The sequence below is a fragment of the Urocitellus parryii genome, chromosome 12 (assembly GCF_045843805.1).
Source record: "Urocitellus parryii isolate mUroPar1 chromosome 12, mUroPar1.hap1, whole genome shotgun sequence".
Taxonomy (NCBI): domain Eukaryota; kingdom Metazoa; phylum Chordata; class Mammalia; order Rodentia; family Sciuridae; genus Urocitellus; species Urocitellus parryii.
In genome coordinates this window covers 45,289,624-45,313,218 of record NC_135542.1, presented here as the reverse complement: position 1 = coordinate 45,313,218, position 23,595 = coordinate 45,289,624, and positions in this window count along the sequence as shown.

The following is a 23,595-nucleotide window of genomic DNA, read 5'->3' as shown; positions in this document are numbered from 1 at the left end:
AGGAAGTCAAACAACAACAAGTGCTGGTGAGGATGTGGGGAAAAGGGTACACTTGTACATTGTTGGTGGGACTGCAAATTGGTGTGACCAATTTGGAAAGCAGTATGGAGATTTCTTGGAAAGCTGGGAATGGAACCACCATTTGACCCAGCTATTGCCCTTCTCAGACTATTCCCCAAAGACCTTAAAAGAATGTACTATAGGGATACAGCTACATCGATGTTCATAGCAGCACAATTCACAATAGCTAGACTGTGGAACCAACCCAGATGCCCTTCAATAGATGAATGGATAAAAAAAAATGAGGCATTTATACACAATGGAGTATTACTCAGCACTAAAAAATGACAAAATCATGGCATTTGCAGGGAAATGGATGGCATTAGAGCAGATTATGCTAAGTGAAGCTAGCCAAGCCCTAAAAAACAAATGCCAAATGTCTTCTTTGATATAAGGAGGGCAACTAAGAACAGAGCAGGGAGGAAGATCATGAGAAGAAGTTTACCATTAAACAGGGATGAGAGGTGGGAGGGAAAGAGAGAGAGAACGGAAATTGCATGGAAATGGAAGGAGACCCTCATTGTTATACAAAATTACATATAAGAGGTTGTGAGGGGAAAGAGGAAAAAACAAGAGAGAGAAATGAATTACAGTAGATGGGGTAGAGAGAGAGGATGGGAGGGGAGGGGAGGGAGGATAGTAGAGGATAGGAAAGGCAGCAGAATACAACAGTCACTAGTATGGCAATATGTAAAAACGTGGATGTGTAACCGATGTGATTCTGCAATCTGTATACGGGGTAAAAATGGGAGTTCATAACCCTCTTGAATCAAATGTATGAAATATGATATGTCAAGAGCTTTGTAATGTTTTGAACAACTAATAATAATAAAAAAGACAAAAAAGAGTGTATTTTTTAATTTTTAATTGTCACATATGTAAATTTTAAAGTTATCTTTTAAATATCAATTTCCAATTTAGGAGAATTGTGATTAGAAAATGTGATCTATCATACCTAGGTTTTACGGTATTAGAGTCTTTTAACTCAAATTTTGGTTAATCTTTATAATTGTTTTGTGTGTATTTGTATATATATATATATGTACATACACATATACACACACAAAGAATCATGTTTTTATCTGTGGGAAGAGTCTCTATGTGCCTATCAGATCAGATTTTTAATTTTGTTGGTCACATTTTCTGTGTTCTCACTAGTTTTGCGACCAATTGATTTGTCAGGGTCTGAAAGAGGTACATTAAAATGAGCTGATGTGAACAATTTGGACAGCTCAACACTGATGTGTCTCAACAAGGGCTTCTTTGGGATTAGGAGTCTTGGTGTTCATTGAGTATCTTGTTGCCCTCTTTGGTCAAGTTTTTATTTGTGCTGTTTGACGTTATCTAACAAGCCCCTCAGCCCTGCTCTTTTTCTCTGTTCTTGGTTAATTTCTGTTGTGCTGTCCTCGAGTGTAGGAATACTTCCCTCTGCCATGTCCTTTCAGCTGTTTAATCTGCCTAAATTGTATTTTTCAGGCCTGGAATTTCCTCTTTTGTTTCTGTTTATATTATTTAATTTCCTATTTCACTGCTGAAATATTTTATTCATGGAGAGTTTGTTCTTTTACTTCATTGAGGATAGTTATAACAACAACTTAAAAATCCTTATTTGTTCCTTCCAACATCTGGTTTATCTCAAAGTAGAACTCAATTGGTTTCCTTTTGAGCCAATATTCAAGTTTTGTTTTTTTGCATGTTGGGCAATTTTAACATGATGTTTATATTTTGAGTGACATGAAAATTGTCATCCTATGAGATCAGAACAAACATTTGTGGGGAGGGTGACAGGATGGATGACATAATTTTTCTCTCTTTCAAGTAGATAAAGTCAAATTCATGTTAATTAGATGTATTTGAGGTCATGTTTGTATGTATAGACAGATACAGAAATATGAAGAGGTAGATGATAGACAGATAGCTATAACATTTAAAAACATTCATTCGTTGATCATTATTGAAGATTACACAGCACTTTCTAATATTTATGCTACAAACAACCTTAAGGCAAAATACATTTTCTACATGTCAAAAATCTCTCCTGAAATGCACCTAAGGGACCTTCTTTGAAATCACATAGAAGTTCATATAATAAAGCAGATTTGCTTTTTTGGATATTCACTTATGCCATCATCCAGCTAAATGTCAATTTTGCACCAAGGAAAATTCAACCTTGCAGAAGATCCTACCAAATACTGCACTTTCTTACTTTATTAAGTGGAGGACGAGGACATCCCCATTTTTGGAGCCTAGTGTAGCAGGTGGGACTGTGGCAAATATTACTAATAACCTTCTTCTTCTCTTCCTTCTCTTTTTTTACTGAACCCAATGTGCAGATAATACGGTTGGTTTGTCTCTCAAACAACCTGTAGCTTGGAGTTATTTGCAGTACTTCAATATGGAACTTGCAGATAATAATCTTTGTCAGAAGACACTACTACTTTGTGATAAAATACTGTTCTTCTCATTAATTTCTCTTTTATCCTGAGGTTATATCATTAAACTCATTTCATTAGGAAAATACTAATAAATGTTAAGAATGAATAGTGGTTAGTTGCAGGAATGTCCATTATACTGTTTCTCTTTCATGTTTGAAAACTTCCATAATATGTCATTTAAAAAATTAAATGTCATTTAAAAATTACTTGTTTGTAATTAATAAATAGAAGCATCAGCTGGGGATGTGGCTCAAGCGGTAGCGCACTTGCCTGGCATGCGTGCGGCACGGGTTCGATCCTCAGCACCACATACAAACAAAGATGTTGTGTTCCCCGAAAAAAAAACTGAAAAATAAATATTAAAATAAATAGAAACATCTACAAAATTTTAAATGAAATGCCTTAGGGAGATGAATTTTAGTATCATATTTGGAGCATAAACTCCAAAGCTTATGCTTTATCCAGATGTGAGCTTTGGAATCTGCCTGCCCAATTTGAATTCTGATTCTGTGTGACGTTGGGCAAAATAATTAACCACTCTTTTTGGTTTTCCTATTCTTCTGTTCCCCTTTTCTTTCTCTTCTCTTTTCCTTTTCTCTCCTTTTTAGTTAATGCCTAGGAGCCGGCTATGGATGCTGGACAGTGTTGGGTGTGATGTTAGGCAGCCCACATTGGCTTCTGACTCTAGTTTTATCAACATCTAAATATCTCATGCCCATGTCCTTCCATTCCCCCAACTCTGCATGTCATTTTTCTGCCTAGGAAGAGATTCTACCTCCACTCGCCTACATGAATCCTAGTTATACTTCAGGTCCCAAATATTACTTCTCTGGACCAGTCCTTTGTGACCCACCAAGCCCCTTCTTATATGTTCTGAAGCATCTCGGGAGTTTTCCTCTATGGCATGTAACCCTGGTTCGTTAAACTGATTGTCATTAGTGATTTCTGTTCATTTCCCACACCAGATTGGAAACTCTATGAAAGGTGGGGGCAAACCCCTTGTTACCATTGAATCCGAAATGTGCCTAAATTACTTGGGAAAATAATAGCATCCATCCTATAGGATTAAAAACAGTAAATGAGATGAACCCTATAAAGCTGTTACTATAGTACAAGTATGAATTCATCTTACAGAATTACTAGAGGCTGAATATGTAGATAGATATCATTTGCCATTTTTACATAGTGATTTGTAATTTAATAGAATGTAAATTTCTTTTTCTCAAAGTTATCAGTCAACTTAAATGTGTATGTCAAGTTCTCTTGACAGGATTGGTTGCCACATAAGCTTTCTCTAGGTGGCATTTCTGAATAATCACCTGGGATTTGTATTAGGAGAATGAAGAGACAAGGAAATAAGAGATGGTTTGCCATTGTGTAATTTAATTAATTTATGTGCTCATTTGATTGCCAGGAGATTACTTGTATTATTTTGTATTACGTGTTTTATTTTGATGTGTGGTTGACTTATCTCAGTGAAAAATGGTATCTTTCAAATTTAATTTTCCACAGAGTCCAAATTGTTTTTAAACTTGAGTGCATAAGGACAAAATAGTGACTTCTGAAGACACACACACTCTGTTGTGTAGAGTCAATTTCCCTGGATCACCTCAACTCAGGAGAATTTTGTAGGTGACAGACGCTATTGCTTGACACTAAGGTGCAGAATTCCAAATGCCTGGAGCAGTTAGGAAACCAACTCCCATTAATGGTTTTGTTGCCTCAACTCATCTGTGATGTAATTTCTTTGGAGGTGCTTGGGGCCTTTTTAAGATGAAAAGTCACAAGCTGGAGGGTGCATCACCTTCGCCATCAGCATCCCTTTTATCTCCTAATGGTGTTTGAAGAGGTTACCTTGTTACAGAAACATCATTATAGAATTTCTTTATATTAACATGCATCATCTGTCACGTCATTGTTTGTTTTACAACCCACACCTCTAATGGGCTACATGGTGACTATTTATATCAGTTCATCATGAGAGCCTTTAATTAGCATTTTGTGCAACTGGAACACTTTAAGGAGATTGACACAATTCTGGTGTGGTTGGGAGACTCCACATGAATTTCATTGTGGAATTACTAAGATATTATGGTTGCACAGGTTCCCAGATTCCGACAGGACCTCAGCTGCCGTAACTGCCACGGACATCCAACCCACGTGAAAATCACCTTGGTCTCGCACAGTTGATGGCCGGTTTAGACTTACTCACTTTGCTTCCCAAACCCTAAATTCCCTGGGGGAGCTGATTCAGAGGCCTCATGGGCATGCAAATGCCACCTCATGGAGCCTGTGCAGACATTGAAGAACACCAGAAAAAGCAAACAGTGAGCCAAGCCCTGTAGTAGAAGGGCTTGATGTTGAAGGAGAGGTTAGCAGTTGGAGAAAGAATTTCTGTCAACTGGTGCAAATGGTTTTGTTCTCCCCATTCTTAGCTTTAGGTAATTTTACTGATTCAAAGAACCTCATCAATATCCTAGATGGACTAATTCACAACTGGCTTTAGTAGACAAGGAAGACAGTTGCATGTCTAGACATATAAGAAGTATCTCCATTTAAATATATCGAAGAGATAGCCATGCCGGCAAACCATTTTTTTTTAACTCCTTCCAAACCATTTTTTAACTCCTCCCATCTACAACCAAAATAGAAGCTAGGTTTCCATACTAAACAAATTTCGAGCAGCTCCTGTTATGTGCCCTCTCCCCCTTTTGGAATTTTGTAAGGTATGCACAGTATATTCAATCTGTCGTCTTGGTTTACATAGTCGGACAACATTTTCACATTGGACCTCAACTTTAGAAAAAAATGCTAATTGCATTGTCAAACTGAAATTAATTTTAAGCAGTGAAGTTTTGCAATTTTTCAGTGATTTATTGCTTGATGAAAAATTATTTTTTGGATGATGTGGGGGGGGGTGTTTTGTTTTAGTTTTTACAATGGCAGTGGTATTCACACAGAAATTAACAATAGGCTTTACATTTTTTTCGGTGAAATCTTTAACATATTGTTTAGTGACAATTTGTTGACATTTTCTGGTGAATACTTCTTGGAATTAAAAGCTGCTTTTGCCAACACATGCCTTTGCTCAGTAAATGTACCCAGATCATCAAGAGTCTCCTACAAACACAGAATATCTTGGAATCTAAACTACTGGGAAATTATTAACAGGTTTCTATTTCTCTTTACCTACTCAACCCAAAGTGTGTAGATTATGACAACAGTTGCTGGTCAGTGTGGCTCACGCTGTCCACATATTCACTCAAGTCTCGTTACACAACTGGATTATAATAGTATCTCATGTTTGCAGCATACAGTTGATGTGAGTTTTTACCATGAATTATATTTGGTGTTGCATTTGATGATGATTATATTCTTTCAATGATTCTTATTTATGTATGAGGGGATTTTTCTATTTAAATAAGTCATATTCATGGTGTTACACTTACGATTTCATTCAGAATCAGATATGAATATAACCCGTATTTATTTATAAAATATTTATGAATATTAAAAGATTCCTCTGGGGTTTGTGTAGCCTCAAGGGAGACAGAACCTGAGGCTACACAGAATGTCATCTAGGTTTGTTGGGCTTCTGAGACATTAAAAGACATGCCACCAACAGACTTGTTGATTAGATGCAGACAAAACACTCCCAGGGTCCACCAGGAAAGAGGCCCAAGTCATTCTACAGAATGGTTTGTGGGAAGGGAAATGGGAGATGGGGGGTGCAGGGAGGGCTATTGCTCAGGGTGGGGAGGGAGGCAGGCTGGGAGGCCATTCTGCTGCTACACAGATACTATTTACTGGCTAACTGAGAGCATCTGCACCAGACTAGTAGAATCTTTGCTATGTCTCAGCCCAACTCAATAAGAAAAAGCGTTAGGATGCTTTGTTAGAAAATCCTAGGCAAGTTAGAATCTCATGATGCTAGAAAGAGTCCCTTGATCCCTCAATACCTGTTTGCTTAATTGAGCTTTTTTCGATCACTAAGTTCTAGCCATTTTAGATAATCTAGGCAAATGCTGATGAGGACAGAATAACATGCTGATAAGAATTTAGAATGACCATGAAGACATAGATTAATAGAGCATCTTCTATCTAATAGTATGTCATCTCTATCAGACTTTTTGAAATCAGTAAGTGGTATTTAGTAGACACTTTTGTTCTACATGTAAATCAAGATGGGATTAGGGTAAGACTGATTCCTCAAAGTCTCTCACTAAATTAAAAAAAAATGAACCAGGAATAGTTCAAGTTCTATGAAAACAAAACCACTCTAACTTATTTATTTTGCATGTGTTTGTAAATGTGCACACACATCAACTAGATCAAACTTGAAGGGAAACAGTATAGTAGATATCAATAAAATTGTTTGCCAAAAATAATTGCTAAAAGCACAGTAGCTTGTAAACTACATATGCTTAACGTAGCAGCAAAGTATGACAAGCAATGTATTATATGAGATTGTATGATTAAATCTAACTGTGTGGATTCAATTATAATTGCAGATGTAGGAATGGGTATGCTGGCAGACAGACTTGCAAGCTCAACTTGCAAAATAGATTTTTTTTAATGGGACCACACCATGAAAGTGAGTTTCTTTGATGACATGTTACCCCAAGAGAATAGTTACTGGGATGTGGACAGAGCTAAATGGACAAGAATATGATGCAGCATGAAAGATTAGATGATCCTTGTGGAATTCAAGGGGTACATAACCAATGCAATTTTTAAATATCAGGTACAGCAATGTTAATAAGTCAGTGCCCTGCAGCAGCTTAGTTGTTTATGGGATAGATTAAGATAGTAGAGCTGAAAACTCTGTCTGCCACTCTGCAGGAATAATGTATGAAAGTCCAATATAATTACAGACTACAGTTAAAAAAAAATTTTCTTTTGCAAATATACGTGGGTCTCAAATGTTTTTATTAAGCAGTGGTGGGATATTAATTTAGGACATTGCAAAGCTAATGTCAGAACTAAATGCATGAAGCCCATTTGGCTGTCAAGTAAACTCTAGCATCAAGATGAACACGGAGAAGCTGGGGGTGAGAACAGCAGGGGCATGCATGGGTGCAGTGTTGATAAATGGCTTCCTGGATGATGTGCCCTTATGAGGTTGGTAAAATCCAGGACCAGTTTGGATTACCAAAAAATTTATTTATTCATTTGAGGTCCATCTATGCTCAAATTAAGTAGGATATTAATGAACCACCATTTAAAAGTTATTTAGTTTTTTGAATTGAAGTATCAAAGGACCATGGTGAAAAGACAGAGTCGGTATTATGTGCGGTCTGTACTTAGACCCTGAACTAAGACTGATCTTGGACTTCTAACCTGTAGATTCTGAGAATAAGCATGTGTGGCTTTAAACCTCCATGTGTGTGCTAGGTATACTAGGAATAGGAAACTAATACAGGAAGCTTTACTGAAATCAAAATATAAAAGAGCACTGTAGAAAAAAATTCCAGACCAAATTTATATTAATGTCATTTTAATAGAGATACATTGTGAAAAGTATTCTTGAACTTCATATCCTCTGATAAATAGATCAGACATCATTTAGTCAGAAAAGTTCATGACTTACTGTCACTATATATGCTTGGGTTTTAGGTATTTTCATAATCAGTATAAGTCAACCATTGCTGAGTCAACAAAGGCCTGAGTTCTGTGCCTTAACTTGGAAATGCTAGCTCAATCAACTCTTCCTTCTAATCAAGGACTCAGTGACAATAATTACCTGCCCACAGTATATTTGGGAATGAGATCCAACTCATGCCATCACATACTAAGATGCTTTGTTAGTTAAGGAAATAATAGATTTCATACATACAAATAATATCCAGTTATAAGAGATGATAGAAGAGAGAAATCCCACTTAATATAGCAAAAAAAACCCACAAATACAAAAACAAAAAGAATAAAATAGGAGTAAAGAGACAAATGTTCAAAATCTAGACTTGAATAAATAGAATGATATTATTCATTCTTGCTTAGGCTAACTTCAAGTCATCAAGATGTCAGTTCTGCTAACATCATCAAAATGGCTATATTACCAAAAGTTCTCTATAGGTTTAATGCAATGCCAATCAAAATCCCAACCGCATTTCTTGTAGAAATAGAGAAAGCAATCATGAAATTCATATGGAAAAATAAAAGACCCAGAATAGCAAAAACAATGCTAAGCAGGAAGTGTGAATCAGGCGGTATAGCGATACCAGACTTCAAACTATACTACAGAGCAATAGTAACAAAAACAGCATGGTACTGGTACCAAAACAGGCAGGTGGACTAATGGTACAGAATAGAGGACACAGAAACCAATCCACAAAACTACAACTATCTTATATTTGATAAAAGGGCTAAAAGCATGCAATGGAGGAAGGCTAGCATCTTCAATAAATGGTGCTGGGAAAACTGGAAATCCATATGCAACAAAATGAATCTGAATCCCTTTCTCTCGCCAGGCACAAAAGTTAACTCAAAATGGACCAAGGAGCTGGATATCAAAATAGAGACTCTGAGTCTGACAGAAGAAAAAGTTGGCTCTAATCTACATATTGTGGGGTCGAGCTCCAAATTCCTCAATAGGACACCCATAGCACAAGAGTTAATAACTAGAATCAACAAATGGGATTTACTCAAACTAAAGTTTTTTTCTCAGCAAAAGAAACAATAAGAGAGGTAAATAGGGAGCCTACATCCTGGGAACAAATTTTTACTCCTCACACTTCAGATAGAGCCCTAAAATCCAGATTATACAAAGAACTCAAAAAATTATACAATAAGATAACAAATAACCCAATCAACAAATGGGCCAAGGACCTGAACAGACACTTCTCAGAGGAGGACATACAATCAGTCAACAAGTACATGAAAGCAGTCAGAGAAATGCAAATCAAAACCACCCTAAGATACCATCTCACTCCAGTAAAATTGGTAGCCATTAGGAAGTCAAACAACAACAAGTGCTGGTGAGGATGTGGGGAAAAGGGTACATTTGTACACTGCTGGTGGGACTGCAAATTGGTGTGGCCAATTTGGAAAGCAGTATGGAGATTTCTTGGAAAGCTGGGAATGGAACCACCATTTAACCCAACTATTCCCCTTCTCGGTCTATTCCCTAAAGACCTAAAAAGAGCATACTACAGGGACACTGCTGCATCGATGTTCATAGCAGCACAATTCACAATAGCAAGACTGTGGAACCAACCCAGATGCCCTTCAATAGACGAATGGATAAAAAAAATGAGGCATTTATACACAATGGAGTATTACTCTGCATTAAAAAAATGACAAAATCATAGAATTTGGAGGGAAATGGATGGCATTAGAGCAGATTATGCTAAGTGAAGCTAGCCAAGCCCTAAAAAACAAATGCCAAATGTCTTCTTTGATATAAGGAGAGTAACTAAAAACAGAGTAGGGAAGAAGAGCATGAGAAGAAGATTAACATTAAACAGGGATGAGAGGTGGGAGGGAAAGGGAGAGAGAAGGGAAATTGCATGGAAATGGAAGGAGACCCTCAGGGGTATACAAAATTACATACAAGAGGAAGTGAGGGGAAAGGGAAAAAAATACAAGGGGGAGAAATGAATTATAGTAGAGGGGGTAGAGAGAGAAGAGGGGAGGGGAGGGGAGGGGAGGGGGGATAGTAGAGGATAGGAAAGGCAGCAGAATACATCAGACACAAGTATGGCAATATGTAAATCAATGGAAGTGTAACTGATGTGATTCTGCAATCTGTATACGGGGTAAAAATGGGAGTTCATAACCCACTTGAATCAAAGTGTGAAATATGATATATCAAGAACTATGTAATGTTTTGAACAACCAACAATAAAAATTTTAAAAAATTTAAATTTAAATTTAAAAAAAAGATGTCAGTTCTGCCTAAATTAATTTATAAAACTCTTGCGATCCCAATGAAAAACTAGACAAATTAATAAAATGTGTATGGAGAAACAAATATGCAAAAGAGAAAATACTGAAAATGGGGAGTTAAGTGTGTTAGCGCCTGTTCCTCAGGTAACCAAACATATTACAAAGTTTTCATAATTAAAACAGCTTGGTAATAGTGTGAATAGACAGAAAAATCCAAAGTAAGAATAAAAAGTTTGGAAATGCATGGTAATCCAGACTATGAGATAGATGGAACTATATGAAATGGATGGAATTATGTGACAATCTGGAATCTGATAATAAATAGAAATATATAGAATAGCTAGAACTATGCAAATAATTGTAACTACGTGTGAAACTGATGGTTCCTGAGCTCACTGGTACAAAGATGGAAATTTTCAATGATGAAGCTAGGTAAGCTGAAAAGCCACTTGGGAAAGATAAAATTAGATCCATTTTTCATGATGTCCGCAGGAATAAATTCCAAATAAATTAGAGTTCTAAGTGTAAAATAAAATACCAAAAAATTATACAAAACCAGATGAAAATATGGGTGAATTCCTCTATAACTTGGGTACAGTTTGTATAGTATGTTTCTGTGAGTTTATACTCTCAATGCTTCTGTTGTTTGCTTTAGATGCTCCTCATGTATGTAATATTTATTTGAGTTTTAGATTTTGTTATTTAATCTATAAAAACTTTTAAGAAATTAGCTTGTTTTATTTAAATAATATATAATATTAGTAAATATGATATTAGTATATAATAATAAATGTTAGTATATTAAATACAAATGCATAAACATTTATACATATGTACATGTATTTATCTTAATTTTGTCATCTTATGTCTTTAGTTTTTAATGCTTCTTTAAAATCCATTACCTTCAATAGCTCTGGAATAGTACCAACTACTCTATATCTGTCTATTTTTTTTTTTCAGATGATGTGACTTTTGATCAACAGACTCAGTGCTTACCTAATCCTTTGAATAGCTCTTCTGTTGGGATTCTCAACACATTTTGTTTTTCACTTACTGTATTGTTTTCTTCAGAGACTCTAATCATCCTTGGATTAGACTGTGGAACCCTATTTTAATTGCTTTAATATCTTAATCTTTTTCCTCCATATTCATCGAGATTGTTTCCAGCCTTTTCTATGTGCCAGCAGTTCAGTTTTAGACTGTGCTCATGTTGTAACATGCTGCTGGGGTTAATTCTATTTCACTTTGGTCTTTGTTGTGTCTTCTCAGCTCCACAGCTCCTCACCCTTTGCACCTTATTGTGTTGTCTGAACATGTCACTTGCAGGAGGCTGGGCCCCTTCTCTGCCATTACACAATGTCTCTCATTTATCATCTTTAAGTCATCACTGCAATCAGGTCCTTCTACAATGTATTTGCAAACTTTTTTCCAACGTTTTTCATAGTAAGGCGAGCAGCTCTGCCCATCCGTCTTTGTTTTGTGTTGCTGTGATGAACTGTCTTCCATTCCCTTGCCATCAGTGCTTATCTTTCCCTTCGAGGCAGAGTTCCGATGGGATTTTCTTTACCCCAAAGTTAAGGATTGGGTGGGAGGTGTACATAGGAGTAAAGAGACAAATGTCCACCGAGAGACAAGAGCTCCTGTGTGAGACAATGAAGAAGGTTCAGAGGAGAAATGATTGGATCGTGAGAGCCTTAACCCAATCACTGAATTAATCTCCCAATGGGATTAACTGAGTGGTAACTGCAGGCTGGTAGGGTGTGGGGAGGAGGTAGGGCATTTGGGTTGTAGCTCTGGGGTATATATTTGGATCTGGTGAGTGGCCCTCTCTGCTTCCTGATCATCATATGAGCTGCTTCCCTCTGCCACACTCTTCTACCACGATGTTCAGCCTCACCTTGAGCCCCGAGAAATGGAGCCTGTTGTCCATAGGCTGAGACCTCTGAAACAGTGAGCCCCTAAATAAGCCTTTTCTCCTCCATAACTGTGCTGGTAGGGTCTTTTAGTCACAGCAGTGAAAATCTGACCAAAACACCTGAAGACCAGAGGAGACAGAAAAGGAGTTCTTAGTTTGAGAAAAATCTCTTGGGATCTGTGTAGCTGTGGTTTGTAGCTGGGTTCTGACCTTTTAAAACTCTCTTTTCCACCAAAACTCAAAGATAAGTTAGTATAGAAGTATCCTCACAGAATAATTTTACCCATTGAGTTTTTTAATGATTGGACTAAAGAATTGGAGTAAAAGATTATTATTTGTATTTAAAGGGCAAATAGAAGAAAGAAAGATCAAAAGGAATGATTTCTTAATGAGTGCCTATGAAATATTTACACTCCGTCAAATGTTTTTGTTGCTAAATTTGAGGATACCAGAAAAAAAGAATCATTATACTTGATAGGAATTGTATGTCCAGCTTTCTTACTTTACAAAAATTCTTGAGCTTGTGTGATAGTTGATTCACTCACTAAATTGAAGAAACCACTGAAAGCAAAAATAGTTTTGAAAGAAAAATTGTAAAGAAATTTTCAAAGGTATTTGTTGGCAGAATTTATATTTAGTAGGAAATTTGGGTGAATTTTAATAACTTCGTTATATACTATGGAGTGAAAATCCACCAAATAAGGGCTATGAGCATCATGAGCTAGCCTTCATTCTTGGGCTACAGAGATTTTTTTTTGTTCAGTCTTGGGGCCTGGGATGATGTGCTTCCGTGAGAGAGTTGCCTAGTGTCATTCTCTTAGCTGATTTCACCTTCCTCAAGGCCAGCAGCCATTTCTGTATCCTCCTGAACAGCATCAAGAGAGACGGTCATAGTAGTTGTGGTGGAAGCAGGCCTTATTTAGGGCAGCCCTGACTTTTCGAAAGCCTCTCCTACAGTTTGGTAATTCCCTACATTATGAATCTTGTCTCCCTTAGGTCAGAGCTAGAAACAAATATGTCTCATCTCAAGTAGCCCTCAGGGCATTGGGTCCTGACCCTGCTTACCGTAATGGCTGTCACCACCTTCAGACTCCAAGAATCAAAGATGGTGGCTCTTCATGAAATCTGTGCTCTTGCCCCATCATTTTCATGCTGGTGTGCAGGAGTCTTTTTGTGGTCTGGGAGGATCGTAGGGCGTGATGGAGGCCCAAGACAGACGCAGTGATGGCAGAGATCCTAGCAACAGCAGCCCATGTGCAGGGTCCATGGGATGCCCTGCAGGGTCTGGACAGAGAGTTGATGAGATTCCCCCTGCCTGCAGTCCAGTGAGGTTTTTGGGTGTTGTTCCAGACTTCACAGGAACTGGTGTGATTCTCTGGATCTTCTGAAGCTGCTCCAGTCTTCCCTTAGTAAATAATGTTTCCCTTAAACTAGCCAGAGTGCCCAACAGCTCTCAGGTTTTGTCCCCTACAATACTAGTCTGCAGTGTGGGAAAGATAGGCTTCTCCGGGATCTCAGTGTGCCACTTTCTCCACCTGCTGCCTTGAATTTATTTACTCATGAATTCTCTTTGGTTAGAATTACTCTTCGTTGCTTCAGACCATTGGCTCTACATTAGTACTGATTTAAAAATAAAAACACAAGATGCACTGCATAGTTTATGATTCAATTATATAAAATATCCAGATAGACAAATGTACACAGACAAAATACCAATTAGTGGTACAAAATGTAGATTAGAGTTTGCCTAGCACTGTGAGGTTGGGGATGTGGCAGCTAATTGGTTCTAACTAGTTTCCTTTGGGGATGACAAAAATGTTCTAAACATAGATTATGGTGATGGTTGCAGGATTTTGTGCATATACTAAACACCATTGAATTGCACACTTTGGGTGAATTATGTACTATGTGAATTATAGGTAAATAAAGATACAAAATTATAGAATACCTCGTTAAATTTGAATTTCAGAAAATAAATGTTTTTAGTATGTTAATTCATATGTAGAATATGTTTATATTAAAAATTATTTGCTATTTATTTAAATTTACATGGGTGCCTTATATTTTCTCTTATAATCAACCTCTAGATATTTGTGATGTTCTGACTTTTCTACCCAACTTTATTTCAAGCTAGAATCTCTAGAATGGCAAACCCCAGAAAATGTTTCTTTTTTTGTTTTGTTTTGTCTTTATTTTTAAATGTCAGTGTCTTGGCTGCACCAAATGAAACCAAGTGGATTCTTGGAAATATATGTCTCATTCTTTCAGTGGCCATGAACCAGTCCTCTTTGTATGATTGTTGTTTTAACTCCCTGAAAATACATAATTTACTCCTTATTCATTTTTTATTTTTAGTTTTACATTGACTCTTTCACCATTCAGTTTTGGTGTGTTTAGGGTCACAAATCTATGTTAGACAAAAATGTGTATCTAACTTATAAAAAGTAACTAACTGCTGAAGATCAGAGTACGTTCTATGTAAAACTTTCCATTTTAATGGTAGTGATCTTTGTGCACAAGATGGGGAACAGTGGCAGCAATACTTCAAAACAGAATGAAAATCCCAGAGGAGAAGTACTTGTGACAGATGCAAAAGTTCCTGCAGACTCACAGGGAGAGGACAGACTCCAATTCTTGATGGATGGAGAAGTGGCAAGATCATATAGTAAAAAAAAAAAAAAAAAAGATAAGGGGTGAGAACTATTGTTCTGGCAATCTTTGGAAAACACAATGTAATGCAGTACATTCAGTCAGCAAGTCTTTTTTTGTTGAATATTGTTGCTTGTTGTTTCTCTTATAGAACATAAACCATGCAGATGAATGACCTACCATTTCCTGTTCCTTTAATGCAACATGAGAACCAAGGGCACTTTGGAAGTAATCTGTGTTCAGAATCCATTTTTTTTTTCTTTTTAACAATTGTCCCTAATCTTTTGCAGTATTCTCACCTAAATTGGCAGCAATTTTGTTAGCAGTGTAGCTTGACTCGGTCATTTATCATCGGAATAATTATGTTTTGAACTAGTATGTCACTAATTTATATAATAACTAAATAATAGGATGACAATAACAAGCACAACTTGCACATTGGGAACAAACATAATTGAAATTTGGCAAACTTGCAGTCCACCTAGTGAGCTACAAGTCCAGGAGGATGAAGCATGCACTGAGTATCAATTGACATGTTTAAGAGGAGAATAGATATGTTAAAAAGCAATCAATTAAATACTCATTTATGTAAAATTGATTAATTTGATAAGGATAAATAATATTTACATACATAGATATAGACATATGCATGCACATATATAATATCTTGACCCCAAACCCAGCACCTTTGTTAAAGGGAAAACAATAGAATTTTTTCTACCCAAGTCAGGAAAAAACTAAAGATGGCTCATCTCTGCTGTTTTTTAACAGTCTATTGGATGCACCAATAAATGCAATTTTAAAAAGAGGAAACAACTAGCGATATAAGAATTAAATAAGATATACACTGTCTCTGTAGATGACATTAATATATATCAGAAAAACCCAAAATGAAGAGATAATGGAAAAATTACTATGAGCAATATGGAAATTTAGTAAGTGAAAAATAAAGCATAACTTTAAAAAGAACTTCAAATGCATAAACAAGTATCACTTAGGTGACATGGTGAAAAAATGGACCACTATTTAGGAAAACCAATAACATTAATTAAATACATGATTAAAATACCCATGTGTAAAATTGACCAGAATCAATCAAAACATACACAAAATTGAACTAAATGTTCATAAAGCTTTTTAAAGTGAATTAAATGGAAAAAATAGCTAATTCTCAGATAGGAAGAAAGCACCATAAATATGTCAGGTCTTTTCCCTGAGATAATTTATAAATTAAGTGTATCTCAATAATCATGAGCCAGGCATGGTGGTGCACACCCATAATGCCCACAACTTGAGAAGCTGAGGCAGGAGGATCACAAGTTCAAAACCAGCCTCAGCGACTTAGGCCCTAAGAAACTTGGGGAGATCCTGTCTCAAAAAATAAAAAAAGGGCTGGGGATGTGGCTTAATGGTTAAGCATCCCTGGGTTTAATCCCCGTACCAAAAAATAAAAATAAAAGGGATTGTGAAAAACAATTTTCTGGGCCTAGTAGACAAATTGATTTTTAAATAAATTTGCAGGAATAATTAAGTAAGAATGTCTAGGAGGCACCTGGAAAAGAAAAAAAAGCAAGCAATGTAGAGATGGCTCTCAGAGATAGTACATGAATAAGCAGATTAATGGAAATGAATAAAATCTCCAGAAATTGTTTTTTTTTTAAAAAATACTTTGTGGTCGCAGTGGCATCTCAGGTGAGCTGAGGAATTTTCTAATAACTAGTATCGAGCTCACTGGATAAGGACATAGATAAAGGCTAAGTTGGATTTATTTCCCACTCCACATGCCAGGATAAATTATCAGTATGAAGTCCAAAATGGTCAGGCATTTTAAATATTTTTAAAAATGATAGTGAAACCATAGCAAGTACTAAAAGCAGATTTAGTTAACTTCCTCATTCTGTGTCCATGGGAGAAACTATCCTAGACTCAAAATCCAATAGTAATGAGTAATGATGAAAAAACATAAATTTGATTACTTAAAATAATTTTTAAAACTTTTTCAGGAGAAAAGAAGAAAAGTAAAAATATGAGTAACCAATATTGTCAACTCCTCGAATGATAAAAGGGTCACATATCTAACGTTGGGTTCAACCTTATCAATCTGTCAATATGTGACTCTTGATATATAAGAATTGCAATTTATACTTAATATATTAAGAACAACTACAAAGAGAATTACAATGTCAATAACTCTGTAGAATCATAGTACAGAGATATGGCCCAGTTCACAGAAAAAAGAAATACACATAACTTTCAACCCATTTGAAAATTGTTCAACCTTACTCATTGAAAGAAAATATATATTAAACTGCAGGGAGATAACCATTTCTCACTCATTATTTCAGCTAACATTTTAAGTGTCGACAATATATGTTTTGTTGGTTCTGTGAGGAAATAAACACTCTTATTTGTTATTAGTGGAGACATAATCTAAAGAATCCCACCAGGAGGAAATCGGTCACATCCAGTGTAATCACTGGTGCACTTACCTTTTGATGCAGGAATTTCACTTCTCAGGGCACTTGAGGGCTCATAACATGATTCTCTGGACTTTTGAATATGTTTGAAATTTTTCATAATAAAAAGCTGATAAAAACACAAATAGAAAGAGAAACGTGGGAGGTGTTAATTAAACCAGTCAATTGGTTCAGTGACAGTCAGTCAAGGGGTTTCCCTCATGTCAGTGCAGAATCATCTGTTTGCAGCTTGATGGCAAATTATGCTCTGCCACAGTGAAAGAAGGAGCCCAAACAGTTTGATTACTGAGTTGAAGACTAAGTTGATGAGCATGGGCATCTGCAGCTGGTTAAAGAGTGCACTGATTTTGTGGATAGAATGGCTTCTGCTGACTGTGGACAAAACCATCCTTTTCTCTCCAGGAAAAGGTTCAGCTTCTGGTAATTAGTGGTCTCATCCACTGATCCCAACAAAGCATTCTTGCCCTCTCCTCTGTGGGCAGTAATGTTGTGTCCACTCAGGAAAGTGACTCTAAATGCTTTCTGAACATGCTTCCAGACCACCTACTGCTCCTTCTGAAACAGGTCCTGATCTACTGAGTCCTGATCTCTATACACTCTGTTCTGAGTCCTGATCTCCATACACCCTGTTCTCACAGCAGCAAATGACTTGGTTCTACATCTGGGCTGGGGTTGGGACCCATTTGTTATGGAGATATGTATTTTTAAAAATCCCAAAGGAATCTGTGTAGATGGCAAATATTAGTTTGCAAAGTCAGGGGTGTCAAAATCTTACTTTCTGTTCTTTCTCCTGGACTTTGTAGAATCAAAAGAAGAAGGTGGGATTGTTGCCTCTCTAGGTCCCTGTGTCCATCATTTGACATTCCTAAAGACAATCTCATAAATACACACAGATCTCAGCTGTGCCTCCCCAGCAGGGTCTGACCCAGTGTGATGGTTCTCTCTGCAAAGCACAGTGCTAATATATTGGCTGTGCTCATATCACTGCACTGCTGTGTTGGTCTGTTGCAGGACCTCAGGAGTTTAGTTCAGCTCCATCTGTCCAGATGTATCAACAATCTCCACCTCACATCATGTTCCTTTCTCAAAATCTACACACACACATACACACACACAAACACACACACTCATATATGTAGATAGATAGATAAGGTTAATGTTACTGATTGAAAGACTATGGCTCAGATCTGTAGTCAAAATGAGGTTCCTAGCACTTTCCATGAATTATGCAGTTTTGCATCATTTGCTGACATAGTTCACAGTCATGGGCCCATGAGCCTTCTCCATAAAGAACAGAACTCTGGGCACGTGATGGAGGGCAGAACTCAATGCTGACATTCTAGAGAAGCTCTGTGCCCAACACAGACAGAGACCAACAAGATTGCCTTTTCCAACCTTGCCTCTTAGGTAATTCACATCTCATCCCATGATAAGAAATGAGTAAAAATGTGAAGAAGTACTGTGAAGAAGGATGTTTAATATGGAAACGTGAGGCCAAGGGTATAGATTCTCTTTTAACTGTAATGGTAAGTGAAAAAAAAAAAAAGCTGGGAAAAATGTACCTAAAGAGTCCATTCTTGTACATACATGTAAAGACATAAAACTTGGATACTGGCAGGCCATCATGAGGTTGCCCCTAGGGAAGATGGGGGAGAGGATAGGATTGCAGAATATCAGTTAACTTCTGCAAGAAATTGCATTTGTCTTCACAAAAAATAAGGATTATAAAATCTGTTAATGATTTTCAATTTGAGAGGCTTAAATATGGATTTACTTTTAATATTTTGTTCAAGATTTTTAGTTATGTTCTATAAGATGGTCAGTCCAGGCACCTTGCCAGACCCATAAAAATATAATGTAATATGATATAATATAAAATTGCCTTATATAAGCACTTTATTATGTAATCATAATATTGAATTACATTATATAGTATGATATATAATATGTATTGTGTAATAGATATATTACAATATGATATGTGTGACATGATATAATACAAATAAAATATACAGCCTGAATAACTATATAACAATATATAAATATTTGATTAAGTATTCTTAAACTTACTTCACATGCTGGGAGTTGGTAAGATGGTAAGAATTTTTCAAGCCCCAAATTAGTAAAGATGAAAAACCAAAGAAGTATGCAGAAAGTAAAACATTTTAGCTACAAGACCATTTGCACAACCAAATAAACTTGTTTAAATTTTCTTAGCCTTGTGCATTGTGAGGACAGAAAACATCAATAACCTAAGGTAAAGGATTTAGTAGTAAAATTTCTCCACTATAAAATCAGGAACTTGAAATCCTGAGTGATATATCTTCAGTATACAAATGAGCAAAGATTAAGCCTGCCTACCACCTCCAAGCCCATAGAGCTGCCTTAGTAAAGAGCAAAGCAGAAGTAAAATGTGTCTTGGAAGCTGTTGTTACAAATCAGCCCTTGATGTTGTTGTACCCCAAATCTTACAATATGGGTCGATTCAAAACCCCACAAACTATGTCCTCAATTTAAAATCTATCTAAAGAAGCAAACACAAAGTCCTTGGGAAAAAAATAAACCTCGCTGAAGACGTGGCAAATAGTCCACAAGTCAGTCTCCCTATTAAATGGCAGATCCCCAGGCAATAATTATTATTTGTGGAAATTCATTTCAAGTGTCAACTTGACTGGGCCACAGAGTACCCAAATATTTGGTCAAACGTTATTCTGGGTAGTTTGGGGAGCTGTTTTGTGTGATATTGCCATTTTAATGAGTAGCCTGAGCAAAGCAGATTGATGTTTCTAGAAGGGGTAGACTTCATACAATCCATTGAAGGAGTGAATAGAACAAAAAGCTGACTATCCGCCAAGAATGATAAGATATTTTCTTTTACTGCCCCTGAGCTGGGACATTGACTTGCTCCTGGTTTTTGAGCTGAAACTACAGACTGAAACTACACCACCAGCTCTCTTGGGTCTTCAAGTTGCCAACTCATCCTGTAGAATTTTGGACTTTTCAGCCTCTAAAATTGCATAAGTCAATTCCTTAAAACAAGTCATCAAACAAACATACAAATATTTATCCCATTGGTTCTGTTTCTCTGGAGAAACTCAAACAGTATACAAAGAAGAAAAAAAATCATAAAGTGCTAGAATCAGCAAAAACAGCAAGAGCATAAATCAATTTACATGGACTACATTTGTTGGAACCATAAAGAGTATAGAAGGACTATCACATCCAGATAAAATGGGAGAGAAAACTTTGTGAAGGCATCAGGAGGTGATTTTTGATTCGGGTGGTGAAGGTCTCAGAGAGAAAGAAGTGCACTAACATACGATCCATCACGTTTCTTTTCTTCGGTTGCTAATTTTTGGAGCAGGTTGAAGCCTCCTGGAGCATGGCTGCTCAGTAGAGAATCCAGCAGAGTTTTAGCAATCTCATGAGATTAGGAGACAACAATTGGAGTTTGAGAGTCAGAAGGCAGCGAGACCTTGAGAAGCCAAAATCCTGAAGAGATGTGAGGTTCCTAACACCCATCAATTTTCCTCTCAAGGCATTTTTTTAAAAGGTTAAGTTGCCCAGAGCAAATACATAAAAAGCCAAGCACACCCCTGCCTTTATACAGGAAAGATGAATGAACAGCTATGAGGATTGCCTTCTACCAAAAACAGCTAGAGAAACAGACAAAACATATCTAAATAAATGTAAAGCACTGCAGCAGGTAAATGTATAAGGTTTCTAGAATACAACATAAGTAAATAACTTTGTGATCTTGAGGTAATAAAAGATCTCTTAAATGGGACACCAAATGGACCAATAAAAATGTTATATTGTATCTACACTATAATTAATAATGAAAAGACATCATTAACAGGTCAAAAAGGCATGCCACATATGGGAGAGAATATTTTAATAAATATACTTGAAAAAAAGTATCTAGAACACATGTATAAAAGGGACTCATACAAAACAACAACAACAACAACAACAACAAAAAGCAAAACAGCCAAATAGAAAAATGGGCAAAAGACTTGAATGGGAGCTTCACAAAAAAAAAGGTACCCCAAAGGCCAGTGAACACATAATAAAGTGCCCAGTCTTCTTAGCTATCCAGAAATGTGTGTTAAATCTTCAATGAGATACCATTATACAACATCAGAATTGGTTAAAATAAAAAGATTGACACCATCAAACTATGGTGCAACTATAACTCAAATTCACCATGGTAGAAGTTTCAGGGCTGTTGTGGTGATTTTTTTTTTAATTTTTTAAAAATTTATTTTATTAGTTTACTTTTTTTATGTGGTGCTGAGGATCAAACCCAGTGCCTCACACATGCTAGGCTAGTGCTCTACCACTGAGCCTCAGCCCCAGCCCTGTGTGGTGATTTTGTATTGTGTCAACCTACCTGACCTTGAAATATGTTTTTTAGAGTTTCTTTCTCTGAATGGTTCCAGGATAATCTTGGGCACAAGAAGCATCTGCTTAAGACTGGAAGCAGAGGTGAAGGTACAGTCCTTTCACACCTGGAAGATCTGTGAGCTTCAGGTACAGCTCACAAACATTGTCCGTGATCAGCTGGCTCACTTTGCTGATGAAGCCCAAGCGGGGCCGGTAGCTTTTGCAGCTTCCAAAGAATCTTCTCCCTAAGTTGGGTGCACAAACATCTCTATGGAAAGTGTGCCAACATACCCTCTACCACCCTCCATCACCCACACCATCAAGACTGGAGGCATGAAGAAACAGATGGGGTTCTGGCTTGTCTTTGTTCCCCTCGGCCCATTTCATATCCATCCATGGGCCCTATGAACTTTGGAGAAAACACTAGATTCGGAGACAAGAGTCTTATGTCCATGGCATAACCAGCTCTCAGAACTGTATAAGGTCTAATTCCCATAATAAATTCCTGATTCTATATCACTCATAGTTTCTCTGCTTCTCTGACCAAATCCTAACTGATTGACAGTTAGATCTCCTTCATCACTGGAAACTACAAATTTCAAAAGACTCTAAATGATGGAAGAACTTTAGGTAAGAGAAGAGACAAACTGATAACCCTGTAAAGTAATTCTAGGCATGCATACAATAAATTCTTATATAACGAAGCACCATTTCCCAGTAGTGCCAAACATTGATTTTCTGGCTTCTCATCCTTTTTCACTTTGTGTTTCCAGAGGTCCTCATGGATGATCCTTATCATAGGTCTTAATCAGCTTGTCTCTTAGCAGTGCTGGGCAGAGACACCCTGAGGGCTGTCAGAATGTTTAGAAATGGATGCACAGCTCTGGTGCTGTGCACGTAGACTGCATCCTCTTGGGTCGTTACTAATACCTTAGTTCCCAATTTGTGGATCCTACCTCCCCTTGTTCTGGTCACTTCTCTTGCATCCTTCATCCAGGTTTCAGGAACACAAAGTGTGGTGAGCCGTTTCTGTGAACTGTGGCCGCCATTACAAGATGGCGCTGGTTTCCCCTGTAGTCTGTGACAAACAACTCCTTATCAGAATGAGTTGGCATGCTGTGACTTGGCACCCTGTGAGAAAAGTCCACGTGGCAGCTTCGCATTGGGGCTTGAGGTGCTTTATTAAGGCTGGGAGGGGCATCCAGGAGATAGAAGAAAAAGTATCAAGGACCTGAATAAACTGCTGAGAGAAGATTCCCGAGTTGCGTCTTCCTTGCGGGCAAGGGGTCGCGACAAGTGGTGCCGAAACCCGGGAACCAGAACTTTCAGTCAGTCAGGGGTGGTGCACCGGTTAGTCCCAGGTAAGTGGGATCTGCGATGAAAGCAGGGATAGTCCCAGTAAGTGGGATCCGCGTCCAAAGCGGGGTCAGCTCCTCTACAAAGAAAGAGAGAGCCTCATATTTATTGCAGCTGCACTGTGTACTTTCACTTTTGTTTTCTGTGTTTCTTTTGTTGTGTCATCTCGTTTTTGTTTTTTGTGGTATCTCTTGTTGTTTTTTGTGCGTCTTTTGTTGTTGTGTCATGGGTGCCGCATCTTCAAGTCCACTCCTCCTGGCCCTAGATGACCTGTTACGTTCCAAGGGCCTGGAAGTGAAACGTAGTACTTTAGAGAGATTTTTACAGAAGACAGATATTGCTGCACCGTGGTTTGCATTCTCGGGCAGCCTTACTATACCTAGCTGGGATAAATTAGGCAAAGACCTTGACTTTGCTTCTGAGCAGGGCA